Here is a 15,107-nt window from a genome sequence, read left to right as displayed (position 1 = left end):
GAGCTCATTGATCGGTTGAGGGCTGCCCACTACCTAAGTACATTTGACTTAACGTCCGGGTACTAGCAGATCGCCTTAACTGATGGGGCAAGAGTGAGGTCAGCATTCTCCACACCAGATGGGCACTACCAATTCCGGGTGGTGTCCTTTGGGATGAAGAATGCCCCTGCCACCTTTCAGAGGTTGGTCAACCAGGTGTTGATTGGTGTGAAGTATTTCAGTGCCACTTACCTGGACAACGTTTCAGTGTTTAATGCCACTTGGGAGGAAGCATCTGCACCACCTCTGGGAAGTATTGAAGGCGCTGCGGAGGGGAGGCCTCATAGTTAAGGCAAGCAAGTGCCAGATTGTTCAGGGTTCTGTGGTGTACTTGGGACACCAGGTAGGGAGCGGCCAGGTGGCGCTCATACAGCCCAAGATTGATACTTTTCTGGCTTGGGAACCCCCCAAGACTCAGACAGATGTGAGAGCCTTTTTAGGACTAACAGGGTATTACAGGAAATTTGTCAAGGGGAATGGTACCATTGTTGCCCCCTTGACAGAGCTGACTTCCAGGAAGCAGCCTAAGAAAGTGATTTGGACTGACGACTGCCAGAAGGCTTTTGATGCCCTGAAACCTGCCATGTGCACAGCGCCCGTGCTTAAGGCACCCAACTTCTCAGAAGAGTTCATTGTTCAGACAGTTGCTTCAGAGCATGGTGTGGGGGCTGTACTCTCACAGCTGAATGAAGAGGGCGGCCTAGACCAACCTGTAGCCTTCATTAGTAAGAGGTTACTTCCACAGGAACAGAGGTGGAGTGATATTGAGCGTGAGGCATTTGCTGTAGTCTGGGTGCCGAAGAAGCTGAGGCCCTACTCACTTCCGGGTTCAGACAGACCACAGGCATCTCAGATGGTTGATGCAAATGAAGGGTGAGAATCCAAAGCTGTTGAGATGGTCCATTTCCCTTCAGGGGATGGACATTACAGTCGAACACCGCCCTGGTGCAGAACATGCCAATTCTGATGGTCTGTCCAGTTTCTTTCGCCTTAGTGAAGAGAACTCCCAAGAGGGTGGGTAGTTTGCCCCACATTTCAGCTGAAGGGGACACGTGTTAGACCTGGCACCATTGGTGTGGGTCTCTGCTGCATTTTTCGCCTTTGCCTCCTGTATTTTTGCTGTATGTTGGACCCCGTTTTGCTGGTCTAGATGCTTTGGGCACTTTGCCACTGCTGTTCAGTGCCAAAGTGCAAGTGCTCCCTTTATTAATTACTGTTATGGATTGGAGTTTTCATGATTGGCTATTTGATTTACTTGTCACTCCCTAGTACAGTATACCATGTGTGCAGAGGGCCTGTAAATCAAATGCTGCTAGTGGGCTGCAGTACTGATTGTGCCACCCACAGAAGCAGCCTGTCAAATGTAAGTCTGGCCTGCCATTGCAGAGCCTGTGTGCAGTCTGGAACTGCCATGTCGACTTGGCAAGTGCACACACTAGCCAGTCCCTAAACATTGCCTTTTCTATATATTAGTCACCCCTAAGGTAGGCCCAAGGTACCCCTGTGGGCAGGGTGCATTGTATGTGAAAGTTAGGACATGCCCTGATGTGTGCAGCATGTCCTGATAGTGCAATACTGCAATTTCGTTTTTCATTATTGCACGGCTACCTGTTCCCATAGGACAAAAGGGGGAGTTTGTTTATAACATCTTATAAACATAACTGGCCCTGGGAGCAAGGTAGAAAATAAAGTTTAGTATGCCTGAACTGTTAAAGTGCATCTTTTAGTGAGGGTGATTTTTAGAAAGTAGGTAATTTCTTGCTTAACCATCCAGTGTTCCTCTGCTAGGTTTGTGTATTGCATGTCTGGCTTTTGGGTGACAGAGGCTAGAGAGGGGCAGCGGCTCCAGAAGTCTGATGAGTCAGGGCTGGGCTGAATAGACCTGGTGTGCATTTGGAGTGGTGGGAGGAGTAACACCTGCACCTGAATAGGGCTGTGCCTACCTTCCACAATGACGGCTCTGCCTCCCTGTGGTGTGTCTGGGGCCAGGGTGTACACTGACAATGGAGATTGTTTTGCACTTGCAAAGTGCCCCACATAACTAGTTTTGGCTAGGTACAGTCACTCTCTGCCTTTAGAGAACAAAGGATTTTTGGGTATCAAAATAGGAGCCCTGACTTTTAGATCACTTCTGGAAATCAAGAGAAACCTTTGCCAAGGAGAAGAGCCGAAGAAGCTGTGGAGGAATACTTCCCCTGTGCTGTTTGCTGTCTGGGGTTGACCTGCAGTTGCTACTTGCTACCAAGAAAAGGAGAAAAGGACTTTGCTGTTTGCTGTGTCCCCTGCTTGAGGAAGATCTCCAAGGGCTTGAAACTGAGCTTGCCTCCCGTACTGAAGTCTCAGGGACACAAAGACTTCAGCACCAGCTTCCCTGAACTTCCTTGCTGGGAGTTCTGACCTGCAAAGAGGTGCCTGCTGTTGTATTGGACCTCGAGAGACTGTTTTCCGTTGCGAGCTGGGAAAATTCACGCATCATCCTGGATCGTCATCACATCACATTGAGGTGCCACATTTGTCGTATAGTTGGGGGATGCAGTAAGAAACCGATGCATCACCTCCCCACGCAGTATGAAACCGAGGCATCACCCCCTCTTCGGTAAGGAACTGACACATCAGCTCCCCTGCGCAGTAGTAAGGAACCAAAGCATCACCCCCCCCCCCCCCCGGAGCAAGGAACCGATGCATTACCTTCCCTGAGTATAAGGATCCGATGCATCACCTTCCCTGTGGCCCGTTTCGTTTGTTTGCGTGACACATCCCAGGTACTTTGTATGAAAAATGTTGCATCTGCAATTTGCCTTGAAGTGAACTGTTTCTACCATCTGAAAGTCATATTTTTATTACTGTATTGTGGATTTTTGTCGTTTGGTCTTGGTTTGGTTTATATAAAGATGACTTATTTTTCTAAACTGGTGTGGTGTCAATTTGTAGTGTTTTCACTGTATTACTGTATGTGTTCACAAATGCTTTATGCACTGCATCTGAGATAGGCCTGTCTGCTCGTGCCAAGCTACCAAGGGGGAGAGCAGGGGTTATTTTAGCAGTGTATCCCCCTTACCCTGACTAGAAGCAAGGGTCCCTATTTGGACAAAGGTACCTACCTCTTCCAACTAGCGATCCCCATTTCTAACAGGCACCCTGCACAAAGTACCTTAAATCCTGGTTTGTGGAGTGTTGCGAGGATCTTTGTTGGAGATGTGTCCCACAGCCGAATTGATGCATCAGTTCCAAGGTTCCAGCATTGTCATCGAGGATCCAGTCGACGGGGCTTGCAATGCGAAGTCCTGCATTGAGGATGCAGTGCACTGCCTTGATGATGCGTCTGTTCCAAGGAGCTGCAAGGCTGCAATGCAGAGCACGTCGTTGAGGCTGCCATCGACAAGAGATGCAAGGGCCTGAAGCGAGGATGTATTACACAGTGGTGGTTCCAAAGAGGCTGCAACAGTTCTGAATCACACAGCAGAAGTGATGTGTTGGTTCTGCTTCGGGTTGCCCCACGCAGTAGATGTGATGCATCAATTTTGGACCACTGAGTCTAGCAGAGCACCTTAAGCCTACTTCAATGGGTTCAGGACTGGGGTGGCACCACTTCGTAGGGTAGACCCACAGATGGCAGAGTCCAGGTGCATATGCAAGGTTGCTGAAAGCCTGTTGTATCCCTAAGACTTCAGATCAGGAGGCCAACCAACTAGCCTTTGGAGTAATTCTGGGTTCAAGAGATACAGTTGCAGTCCTTCTCACCCAGGCAAGAGGGCAGCAGGGCAGCACAGCAGGGTAGCAGTCCTTCAGAGCAGCAGACTAGCAGAGTGGCAGTCCTTTCAGCAGCACAGCAGTCCTTTTCCCGGGCAGAGGATCCACACGTCCAGAAGTGTACTGAAGAGTTGGTGTCCGAGCTCCAATATTTATATTCAGTTCCACATATATCTAGTGGAGGAGAAGCTTCTAGAGGTTTTCCTTTAAAGTTCACAGATGCCCTGCCTCTCCTGGCCTGGCTACAGACTAACGACAGGGAGCATGCACAATTTGTGTGAAAACAGGATGCAGTCTATTGAAGTTTAACTAGGGCTGTGGTCAACTACTCCCTCCCACCCAGACAGTGATGGTTCATCCATGCACACCTAAACTCTCCATTGTCTGTGGATGTCTAGAAGGAAAAGAAAAGCCCAACTGTCATACTATACCCAGTCATGGGACCCAGAGACAGGCTACAGGCACTAAGTGGCTAAGGCAGAAAATGGCCAAATTTCTAGCCTGGCTGATGAGGGGTGATACCCCAAAACCGGACCCGGGATGCTTGTTGCCGGTCTGCCTGTCTGCCTGTCCTGGCAGTTTAGGCTTACTGTTCCCATGGGGAGCAGGCTTAAGAATGATGTGGATAAGGCTGGGTCCAAACTAGAATGGCATGCTAAGCAAACTAACAATGGATTCAGGCACAGATCTATGTACTGGGGAGTGAATGGTTGATACTGTTCAGCATTCTGTCTGTCAATTGCTCTTTTTACAACTTTGTAAATGTGGCATGTTCAAAACTGTAAATTACAATCTGACTTGACCATAAGTTAGGATTTCTCATTACAATGCCAAAGACACCAAACACGAACTGGCTACCTGTTTCTATTTGGAAATTGCACTTATAAAATGTAATAAGGTAACTCCAATATTATCCTACGGAAGAGGTAGGCCTCACAGTAGTGAAAAATGAATGTGAGAGTTTTTCACTACCAAGACACATAAAACTTTAAAGTACATGTCCTACTTTTTAAAAATACTGCACCCTGCACTCTGGTCTACCCATGGCCTACCCTGGGGATGTCTTACATGTATCGCTGGCATTGCTGCTTGTGAATGAATGAATGAATATGTTTATTTGCATAAGTTAACTAAAACCATTGCATTACAAAGAAATCAAAATATTTTCTTGTGCAATATATAAGGATAAAAAGTCAGTAAAGTGTGATTATTAGGTGCCAGCAATTGTCTCGGGTTTTCAGGTTTGCGTTTGACTGCTGCACTATGGCCAATACTGTGGGAGAGTATCACCACCCAGGATGTTCAGAGTTCAAGGGCTACTTTTGTTACCATTCCAATCATTTAGAGCTGTTTCTCATGTAAAGTGCTAGTGCTTTGCTAATTCATGAGCTGGTGTGCCAGATTTGTGTCAGATTACGTGCAACTGCTGTGAGCCATCTGAAGACACAGGGCCATAATCTCGTAGTTTCTTATGTCCGATGGCTGCGACCAGACCCCGGAGGGGGACGCCCGTCTAATTCTTCAGTTGACCCCGACACCTCCGGCACCATTCTTTACTGCCTGTAGTCTGCACAGCTTATGTGGTGCGAATGGGTATATTGCAATTTTCAATATGATGGATCTGTTGGGGGGAGCTTTGGGATCAATTGTTGCCTCCTGGGCTTAATCTGTGCTCTATCAAGGTCCTGTGTTTGAAGTAATCCAGGATCAGCATTTGTACTGTGCAGGAGCAGGATCCAATGGCAGAGCGGGGGTAGATGGCACCCCTGATAGAGTGTACTAATCTTCCACAGCGGGCTAGAATGTAAGGTTCTTTTTGTGTGAGACATACAGCAGAGGCCTTTATGCAGGTGTTTGCTTTTTCTCTTAGGCATTTTTGCCTAAGAAGGATCCTCCTTTCGGTTGCTAGGGCCGGGCAACAGCACAGGAAGTGTAGCTAAGACACTCATTTATAATCACACAGATGGCATGCCCCTCCTGTATTTTGGTTTGCCCAAGCTTGGCTGAAATCCGTAATTGGCAGTGCCAGCAGTCGCATGTACATGATCTCTCCTCTGACTTTAGGGTTCAGCGGGCGGCAAGGTAAGTCTATGGTTTATTTACCATAGATGAGTCATTCTGCGGAAAAAGTAAAGCTAATGTTTTTAGTGTTGCTGGAATGAAGCTAATTGGACTTGTTTATTTATTCGATTTTTCCATGCGGCATATGATATATGAGGGAAGGCGAGTGCTGGTTCGTTTATTTCAGTGGAAGCCAGAGCTCTCACAAGTTGCGTGTTCCATCGCAAGCCAGATTTTTCGAACATATTTCTGAGGCAGATCTTTAAGGATTCCCCCAGAATTTTTTTTATTCGAATATTGTATTTTAAGTAGTTGGCCTCAAGGGTTAATGAAGGTTTGACCAGCCCAAGCTCCAACCTGAGTCTAGCCCTGGAAGGGTGTTTTGGGAGTTGATAGATTTTTTTGTAGGCCACACATTGAGCCCACTCCAGGGTTTCCGAGCAAGCGCCCTGGAATGCTTAATGCCCATAAGCAAGTGCTGGAAGAAGCACAGCTTGAGTAACTTTCCTGATGCTCTCTGCTGAAGGACTTTTTAGCTTGTTGTTCAGTTTTATTAAACCACATGTTATAGCCACCTATATTTTGGTCAGATCTTTTTTGTGGGTGGTGGGTCTCACAGTTTCTGTGAACCAGACCCCCAGGTATTTGTATTTCTGCACTGAATTAAATTTCCTTGCTCCAATGGTGCATTTGATGTGTTTTGTGTGCTTTTGCCGACCTATTACTACGATATTGGTCTTATCTGAGTTGATAATGAGATGGTTCACTATACTGAACTCTTGTAAGTCAGTCAGGGCACGTTGGAGGCCCACTTTGATGTGGTCCATGATGACGATGTCATCAGCGTACTGCAGAATGTGTAAAGGTTGATTACTTAGTCGGGGTGAGGCCAGGCTGCTGTTGGTTAGCGCTTTTTCCAGGTCCGCTGTGTACAGATTGAAAATGAGGGGAGCAAGCACACAGCCTTGTTTCAAACCTCTGGAGGTCTCGATTTAAGCCGACAGAGATGTGGGACCTGTTTTTACCCGTACCCAGGTTTCCGAGTAAAGGGATGTTATGGTTGTTAGTAGTCACAATGGAATGCCCCAATTTGCGAGTTTCTTCCAGAGCGAAGGTCTGTCAACCTTGTCAAAGGCTGCAGTTAAATCAACAAAGCAGCACAAAAGAGGAGGTTGTAGCGGCTGTGTGGCTTGATGACAGAGGGCCGATAGTGCGATTATATTGTCGGTTGTGGCGGCTTCTCCATAAAAGCCTGTTTGGAAGAAGGGGAGCAACTCGTTGTCTTCTGCCCAGGTTTCCAGTTTTTCCAAGAGGATAGGGGCATATGCTTTAGCTTCCAAGTCTAATAGTGCTATTAAACTGTAGTTTTTGGTGAATCGGGCATTGTATTGAACCCCTCCAAGAGTCCGGTGTCTTTCCAAGGGTGTAGGCGGTGTTGAACAACGGGTCTGAAGTGCTTCCCAGCCCTCTAGGGCGGATTAAAATGATCCAGCAGTGCAGTCCGTTTGGGTCCGGCACCCCGCTGGATTTCATAGATTTTATTGGACTTATAATTCCCCTTGTTTGGGTTGGGGTTTGGAGTTCTTCTGTGTTCGATAAGGCAGTGGCCGTGGTAACTGTGTGTTGGTGTGCCAGAAACTGGCTTCTCACATGGTTCTCCCATGCTTTTGCCAGATTTGTGTTTGATCTCGGAGGTCCAAGGGATTTTAGAGTGTTCATGTATTGCCAGAATCTAGCTAGGGATCCTTCTTTAAGAATAAAAATATGTTGTTCTATTCCTTCTCTTGATGCGCACGTTTCAGGGCCCAAACATATTTTTGTGAGCATTCCTCGCTTTTTTTACTGCCAGAAGGTTTCCAAGTGTTGCGGTAAGTTTGAACTGGTGAGTTTTCTTCCTCAGAGTCCTTTTTTTATTTTTTTTATTAACCCCTTCGATGCTCATGATGGAATGGTTCCGTCATGAGTCCAGGGGCACGAAATACCTCTGCTGCAGACAGCAGAGGGATTTCTATTATTCCCCTGTGACCTTGGGACCTGGGGAAGAGCTTCCCCAGCTCCCAAGGCCCCCTCCCTGGTTTCTGTGCAATCATGATCAGCGCGCACGTCGCACTGTCGTCATTGCACAGAAACCGAAACTGAAATGAGTCTTTGGGCTCATTTCAGTTTCACTCTCTATGTGCTCAGGGGGCTATCTCAACCCCCCGGGCACATAGAAAGACGGGAGAGGTATCATTGGAAAGGGGAGAATCCCAATGGATCCCTGCTTGGGGATCGCCCCAGGAGGGCGATCCCCAAGCAGGGATCCACCCACTAGACACCAGGGAGGGGGGAGCGGCCCCTTGGGCAAGGGCTTTTGCTCCCCCCAAATGTTTTGCGTGTGATTTAGTCTTTTTGCCCCCCTGGGGGGCAGATAGGAGGAGTAGCCCCCAATCTGCTCCCCTGGTGGGGGCAAAAAGCCCACTAGACACCAGGGATATTTACTTTTGCCCGCATAATTTAGTAGGGTGGTGGCTGACCATAAAGGGCATGTCCATGCCCCCACCCCGCAAAATGTACATCCTTTTTGCCCCCCGGGGGGCAGTAGCCCTAATCTGCCCCCCCGGGGGGTAGAAAGCCCACTATACGCCAGGGATTATTTTTTTATTATAATTTGTAGTGGGGGCTGGCCAATATGGGCATGCCTATGCCCCCACCCCCAACCCAAAAACATAACAGCCTTCCTGCCCCCTGAAGGGGCAAAAAGCCCACTAGACGTCAGGGATTTTTTGGGAAAATTTTAATTTGGGTGGGGGCATTGGCATGCTCGTTTTGGGCAGCCCCCACCCTATTTAAAATTTGTCCAAAAAACTCCCTGGCGTCTAGTGGACTTTCTGCCCCCCAGGGGGGCAGATGGGGCATTAGCCACCAATCTGCCCCACTGGGGGGGCAATAAGCCCACTAGATGCCAGGGTATTTATTTGGGCAAATTTGAATTAGGGTGGGGCTTGAAAAACGGGCATGCCCATGTCCCCATCCCCTCCTCCACAAAAATAACAGCCTTCCTGCCCCCTGGGGGCAGATGGGGCAATAGCCCCCAATGTGCCCTCCCTGGGGGGGCAAAAAGCCCACTAGAGGCCAGGGATTTTTTTGCCAAATTTTAATTAGGGTGGGGGCATTGGCAGACCCGTTATGGGCAGCCCCCACCCTAATTAAAATTTGCCCAAAAACTCCTTGGCGTCTAGTTGACTTTCTGCTCCCCCGGGGGCAGATGGGGACATCAGCCCCCAATATGCCCCGACGGAGGGCAAATAGCTCAATACACGCCAGGGAGTTTTTTTGGGGCATATTTTATTTAGGGTGGGGGCTCCCAAAACGGGCATGCCCATGCCCCACCCCCTCCCCCGCAAGAATAACAACCTGCCCAGGCCCCCACCCCCGCAAAAATTACAGCCTTCCTGCCCCCCTGGAGGGCAGATGGGCAGTAGCCCCCAATATGCCCCCTGGGGGGCAAAAAGCCCACTAGACGCCAGGGATTGTTTTGGGCAACTTTTAATTAGGGTGGGGGCATTGGCATGCCCATGTTGGGCAGCCCCCACCCTAATTGAAATTTGCCCCCAAAACTCCCTGGTGATTAGTGGACTTTCTACCTCCCCTGGGGGGCAGATGGTGTCATCAGCCCCCAATCTGCTCTGCTGGGGGGGCAAAAAGCCCACTAGACACCAGGGATTATTTGGGGGCAAATTTGAATTAGGGTGGGGGTTGCCCAAAATGGACATGCCCATGCCCCCACCCCCTCCCTGCAAAAATTACAGCCTTCCTGCCCCCCGTGGGGGACAGATGGGGCAGTAGCCCCCAATCTGCCCCCCAGGGGGGCAAAAAGCCCACTAGACACCAGGGATTTTATTGGGCACATTTTAATTAGGGTGGGGGCATTGGCATGCCTGTTTTGGGCAACCCCCACCCTAATTAAAATTTGCCCAAAAAACTCCCTGGCATCTAGTGGACTTTCTGCCTTCCCTGGGGGGGGCAGATGGGGGCATTAGCCTGTACTCGGCGGCCATCTAGGGAAACCTACCAAACCCACACATTTCTGAAAACTAGACACCCGGGGGCTTCCAGGGAGGTATGGCTTGCGTGGATTCCCCAACGTTTCCTTACCCAGAATCCCCTGCAAACCTCAATTTTAACTGAAAAAATCACTTTTTTCACACATTTTTGTGTGGGAAAGTTGTGGCATCACCGGGCTCACACAAATTTCCCACCACCCAGCATTCCCCCAGGTCTCCCGGTAAAAATGGTACCTCACTTGTGTGGGAGGCCCAAGTACCCACGACAGGCAAGGGCCCAAAACGTAGTGAGGCGACATCAAAATTGCCTATCTCAAAACCACCTGGTTTTGTAGGGGGGATCACCTGGGTTTTTGGCCCCATGCTCGGCGGCCATCTAGGGAAATGTAGTAAATCACTTCTCTACTATTCTCCACTGTATAGCTCTGTAGAATGTATCATGACATCATGGAATGCCTGTGTGTCTCTCTGGGCTTACAGTGGCAGTTGGTCAACTCAGGCTGAGCTGTTGGGAGCCTGCTCCTGGTGGGGTTGTCTTTGTACTATCTATCTACTCTTTCTATCCTGTTCATCTATGCTGGAAACGAGCCTCTAATAAAGGAACATCCTACATGTACAGATGGACTCTGTATCTTCATTTACAACAATCTTTGGCGACGATTTTGAACCTACGTGTGCAGTAAGGAGTAAGGTCAACCAAGGAACTAAAGGACAAGCAGTTAAATACTTTAAGGACTTTCAAAACGTCAATTGAAACTGAGAGATAACGCCCTAGACAGCCCCACCAGTGTCCTGTACCATCTGGACAGCCTGCAGCCTGGGCGTTTGTCTCCATACTTTTAAGGAGCCTGCTGTCACCTGTAAGACTTCAAGAGTGCACAGTCTACCTGGCAACAAGCCTGCGGTGTCCTCTTGCTGTATTTGAGCCCTCAGTCTGCCTGGGAGTGTCGTGACTTGTTTGCACCCTCAGTGATTTGTCACCAAAGTCTTATCGTGAGAGCAGCGGTGTATTTAGAAAATGGAAGGGAGACTTCTTGGGACAATCTGAGCATCCTGCGGTGAGCAACTTTTATTCAACTGGTGAGGAAATCTGCAATTAATGTGTTTGTTTGGTAAAGCTGCATGCAGCACAAGCCATTGGTTCGGTGAATGTGTTGGCTTCTAGTACGTCCTGTTTAACTGTGTACTGAGGAATGATTTGACCGCAAACAGGACCAGTCTTACAATGTCCGTGCAAGCCATCTGATCAGTGATGTTCGAATATTTCTATATTCGCCGCGAGCGCCATTTAGGGAGATGAAACTAAAATTAAAGTTAACAGGAAGCATGCTGTGTACTGCGAGTCGAGACAAACTGCCATACACTAAACATATCACAGTACTCAACTGCTATCAACTGTAAGCCAAGACGTTTACGTCGCTGAAAGAAAGATCACAGGTCAGAATAGGTGATTTACTGGAGTGAAACCTGCACATTTAATTTAAATGGAGCCAATTTAGAAAGAGACTTGGGAATTTGTTGTCCGCAGTAAAGGCAAGCTGCTAGAGGGATCGTTAGGAGATCGGGTGACACGCTGGAAGGTATGTCTAGCACCTATGAGGCAGCCGTGTTTGAGAAAACTTGGTAATTGGCGGCACCGGTAATCTTAGGTTAAGCATAGTGTTCGTTTGCCCTGAACTGATTCACGGACTGATTCACTGATCTTACCGTTTGCCAGCCGAGTGTTCCTCCTGCGGAGCTGCCATTCTTACAATGATGACGTCGTGGAATCTCCATATGTCCTAGCGGAGAACCGGCGCATTCACAGTGCTACGTCATCAGCATCCAGAATCTGACCAGAGAAGGACTTTCAGTGCGTCATGGCGCAAGGTCACGCAACGTTGAGCAGCCATTTTGGTATTTTGTTCCCAAGTTTACCGGAACGCAATGCCACGGAGTGTAATTGACAGGAAGATAAACTTGACAAAGCAGTTAAACGTGAGGAAAGGAAACAGTGAGTAATTGCTGTCCTTTTGTTTGAATGCTGCGCTTCGAAAGAATTGTCTAGGAAATCGGGATCGCAACACAATTAACTTAGTGTCAAGCCCGAGGTTTATTGTGTATACGCTGCATTCCACCCGTAATGGTGTATGAAGACTGTCACAGCATCAAATTTCTTACAACGCTATCACCTTGTGGAGCTTTTAAAGGAAAAAATAATACATCTAAGAGCTCGTTCAAGAGGAAAATACATTGTTATTTATTTTAAAACTATTTGCGGGGTGGTAGGACAGGCAGTACACTCATAATCAAAGTTTCCACTGGAATATGTCTGGAGAGGCTGAAGTTCACATGGCATGACTGTAAGTTCAGAACTAGGAAAGTATAATACTGTGGAAAAGAACACAGAGCAAAGACAATGAGTTTAAAACCAGGAATGTCAAGAACAGGAACAGCTATTGTTTTGGTGCTGATCTTCAAAAGCACATAAATTAGTAAAGTCACCAAAGAAGACCTAAAAGGAGAATCCTCTTGATCCTCTTGATGCCGCCAAAATGTCAGAACACAGGGTATGAGGTGTTGAAAAGGGGACTGTTGTAGTGCTGGTGGTGTATTGCGTGTTCAGTCAAATTTACACATTTGATTTGGGTGCTGAACTTGAAGGGTGTTCATTCAATTCTGTCTGCATGATGAGATATTTCTCAATCACTGCCATGAGGAATGCAATTACACTGGCGGAGTACATGATGTTAATATCCATCTAAAATATTTTGGATGCACTGTTGGTACATAGCGAGCTGGCAATTCGCAAATATAGAAGCTACTTGAAGGTGATGAGAACAAGGAAATGGTTATTGAGAGCCAAACCAGAACATGGAGGAGACAAAGGTATCACAACCAGTATCGGGCGGGGACAAAGGTCCCAGAACCAGTAGCAGAGGGGACAAAAGGTCCCAGAACCGGCAATGGACATAGTTCACAGAACTAGTACCAGGGTCATAGAACCAGTTCCAGAGAGGACAATGGTCACAGAACCGACAACGGGGATATAGGTCCCAGTATCAGAGCCGAGTGGAGACAAATGTACAAGTAACAGTATTGCAACCAAGACTAAGTGTTCATTTTAAAAAAAAACTTCAAGCTAGAATGGAGTTGTGTGTAGAGACCTTTGGTAATGCTTATACTGATGATGCATGTTCTGTAGTTGTGCATATCTTTCTTTTGTGGGGGCACTCAGTTTATAACATAGCCTCTTCAGTGGGCGGTTAATGCTTAGCTGTTTCTAGGCGGTCAGTGCCTCAACTTGTTTTTTAGGGTGACGTTTACTCGATTACTCTCTTTGTACCCTAATTAGGGGAGGTTGTGGGGTTTTCCAGGGCGAATGCCCTGTGGTGTACCCTATTTAGGGGAGGTTGTGAGATGTTTTCCAGTGTTAGTACTCTGTGGTGTACCTTATTTAGGGGAAGTTGTGAAATTTTCAAAGTTGATGTATCTTAGTTAGGAGAGGTTGCAGTTTTACGGGAGGTTGTATGGTTTTCCAGGGCGAATATCCTGTGGTGTACCCTACTTAGGGGAGGTTGTGGGGGGTAGTCAATGCTTCTAATTTAGTTTGCAGTTTTACAGGGTTTGCACCTTGTGGTGTACCCTATTTATGGGAGGTTGTGAAATGTTTTCCAGGGTTAGTACCCTGTGGTGTACCCTATTTAGGGGAGGTTGTAGTTTTGTTTCCCAGGGTGAGTGCTCTGTGGTGTACCCTATTTAGGGGAGGTTGTGAAATTTTCAAAGGTGATGTATCTTATCTAGGAGAGGTGGTAGTTTTAAGTTAGGGGTGGTTTACGCACTATATCGGTGAGCACCATTTAGGGGAAGCTGTGTTGTTTGTGGGTAGTCAGTTGTCTGTGCTCTATTTCAGTTTTATCTATTGTGTTGTTAGACAGTGAGCGTTATGTACAGCTCACAAGTGTAGTGGGTCTTTGGGCGGTGTGTGTCCCGATTTAGTCTTCGTATGTAGAGTGTACTCATTTCCGGGTTGTGGGGGTAGTCAACGCCTATAATTTTTTTTTTGTTTTTTTGTTTCCAATTTTCCATAGTGTTCTCTATATTTTTTATATAGGAGGTTGTGCAGTTTTTCAAGGGCACTTCTCCCTGTAATGTACCCTTATTAGGGGAGGTTATGTTCTTTTCCAGAGTATTTCTTTGGGGAGGTTGTGGGGGTGCCTCTAATTTTCCAGGGCGAATACCCTGTGGTGTACCCTATTTAGGGGAGGTTGTAATTTTATTTTCCAGGGTGAGTACTCTGTTTTGTACCCTATTTAGAGGAGGTTGTGTTATTTTCCAGGGTTAGTACGCTACGCCGGGTTTTTTTTGGTGGAGGTTGTTGGGTTAGTTCCCAGGGTTACTGCCCATGGGGCATCTTTTCATGTTGACACTATGCTCTGGTTGAAGTTCGCCTACTTGGAACTCGTGGTCAATTGTTTCAAGTTCGTAGGACTTTGAGGGGGAAGTATTTAGATCTCTTCCTTTACCCTTAACGGACTTTTATCAGTGTCAGCATGCCTTCTCCCTGGTGTATTGTTGTTTTTGTGGAGGTATTCTGGACCGTATCTTACCTCTGTTGTGCCTTTTATTTGGGGATGTCGTTTTCTCCCAAGGGTCAGTGCCTACACTCACTTTTGTTTACCAGGGTGTTTATCTTGTGGTGTACCCGTGTTTGGGGAGGTTGTGGGTGTGATAACTCTCCATTGCATGGGTTTCATTCATCTAAGCCATGTTTCCCTAAGGGAGGGGGATGGGGTGTGTTGTAGTAATGCAATGTTATTTGTAGTTTTAAGGTATTTAGTTTTCCTGCTTCTTATTGCATACCTGCTCATGCTAGTGGTTTTTCTGTTATCTCTTGTAATACACTATTAGATGTGTGCATCTCATTGTTGTACTTTCATGTTAATGTTATATTTGCGGTATCTTGCATATCTTTCTCTGTATTTCTGCTGTCGTTCCCTAAGGAAGGAGGATGTGTAGTAAATCACTTCTCTACTATTCTCCACTGTATAGCTCTGTAGAATGTATCATGACATCATGGAATGCCTGTGTGTCTCTCTGGGCTTACAGTGGCAGTTGGTCAACTCAGGCTGAGCTGTTGGGAGCCTGCTCCTGGTGGGGTTGTCTTTGTACTATCTATCTACTCTTTCTATCCTGTTCATCTATGCTGGAAACAAGCCTCTAATAAAGGAA

Source organism: Triturus cristatus, chromosome 2_1 (assembly GCF_964204655.1).
Source record: "Triturus cristatus chromosome 2_1, aTriCri1.1, whole genome shotgun sequence".
Lineage (NCBI taxonomy): Eukaryota > Metazoa > Chordata > Amphibia > Caudata > Salamandridae > Triturus > Triturus cristatus.
Note: the sequence above shows the minus strand (reverse complement) of the source record.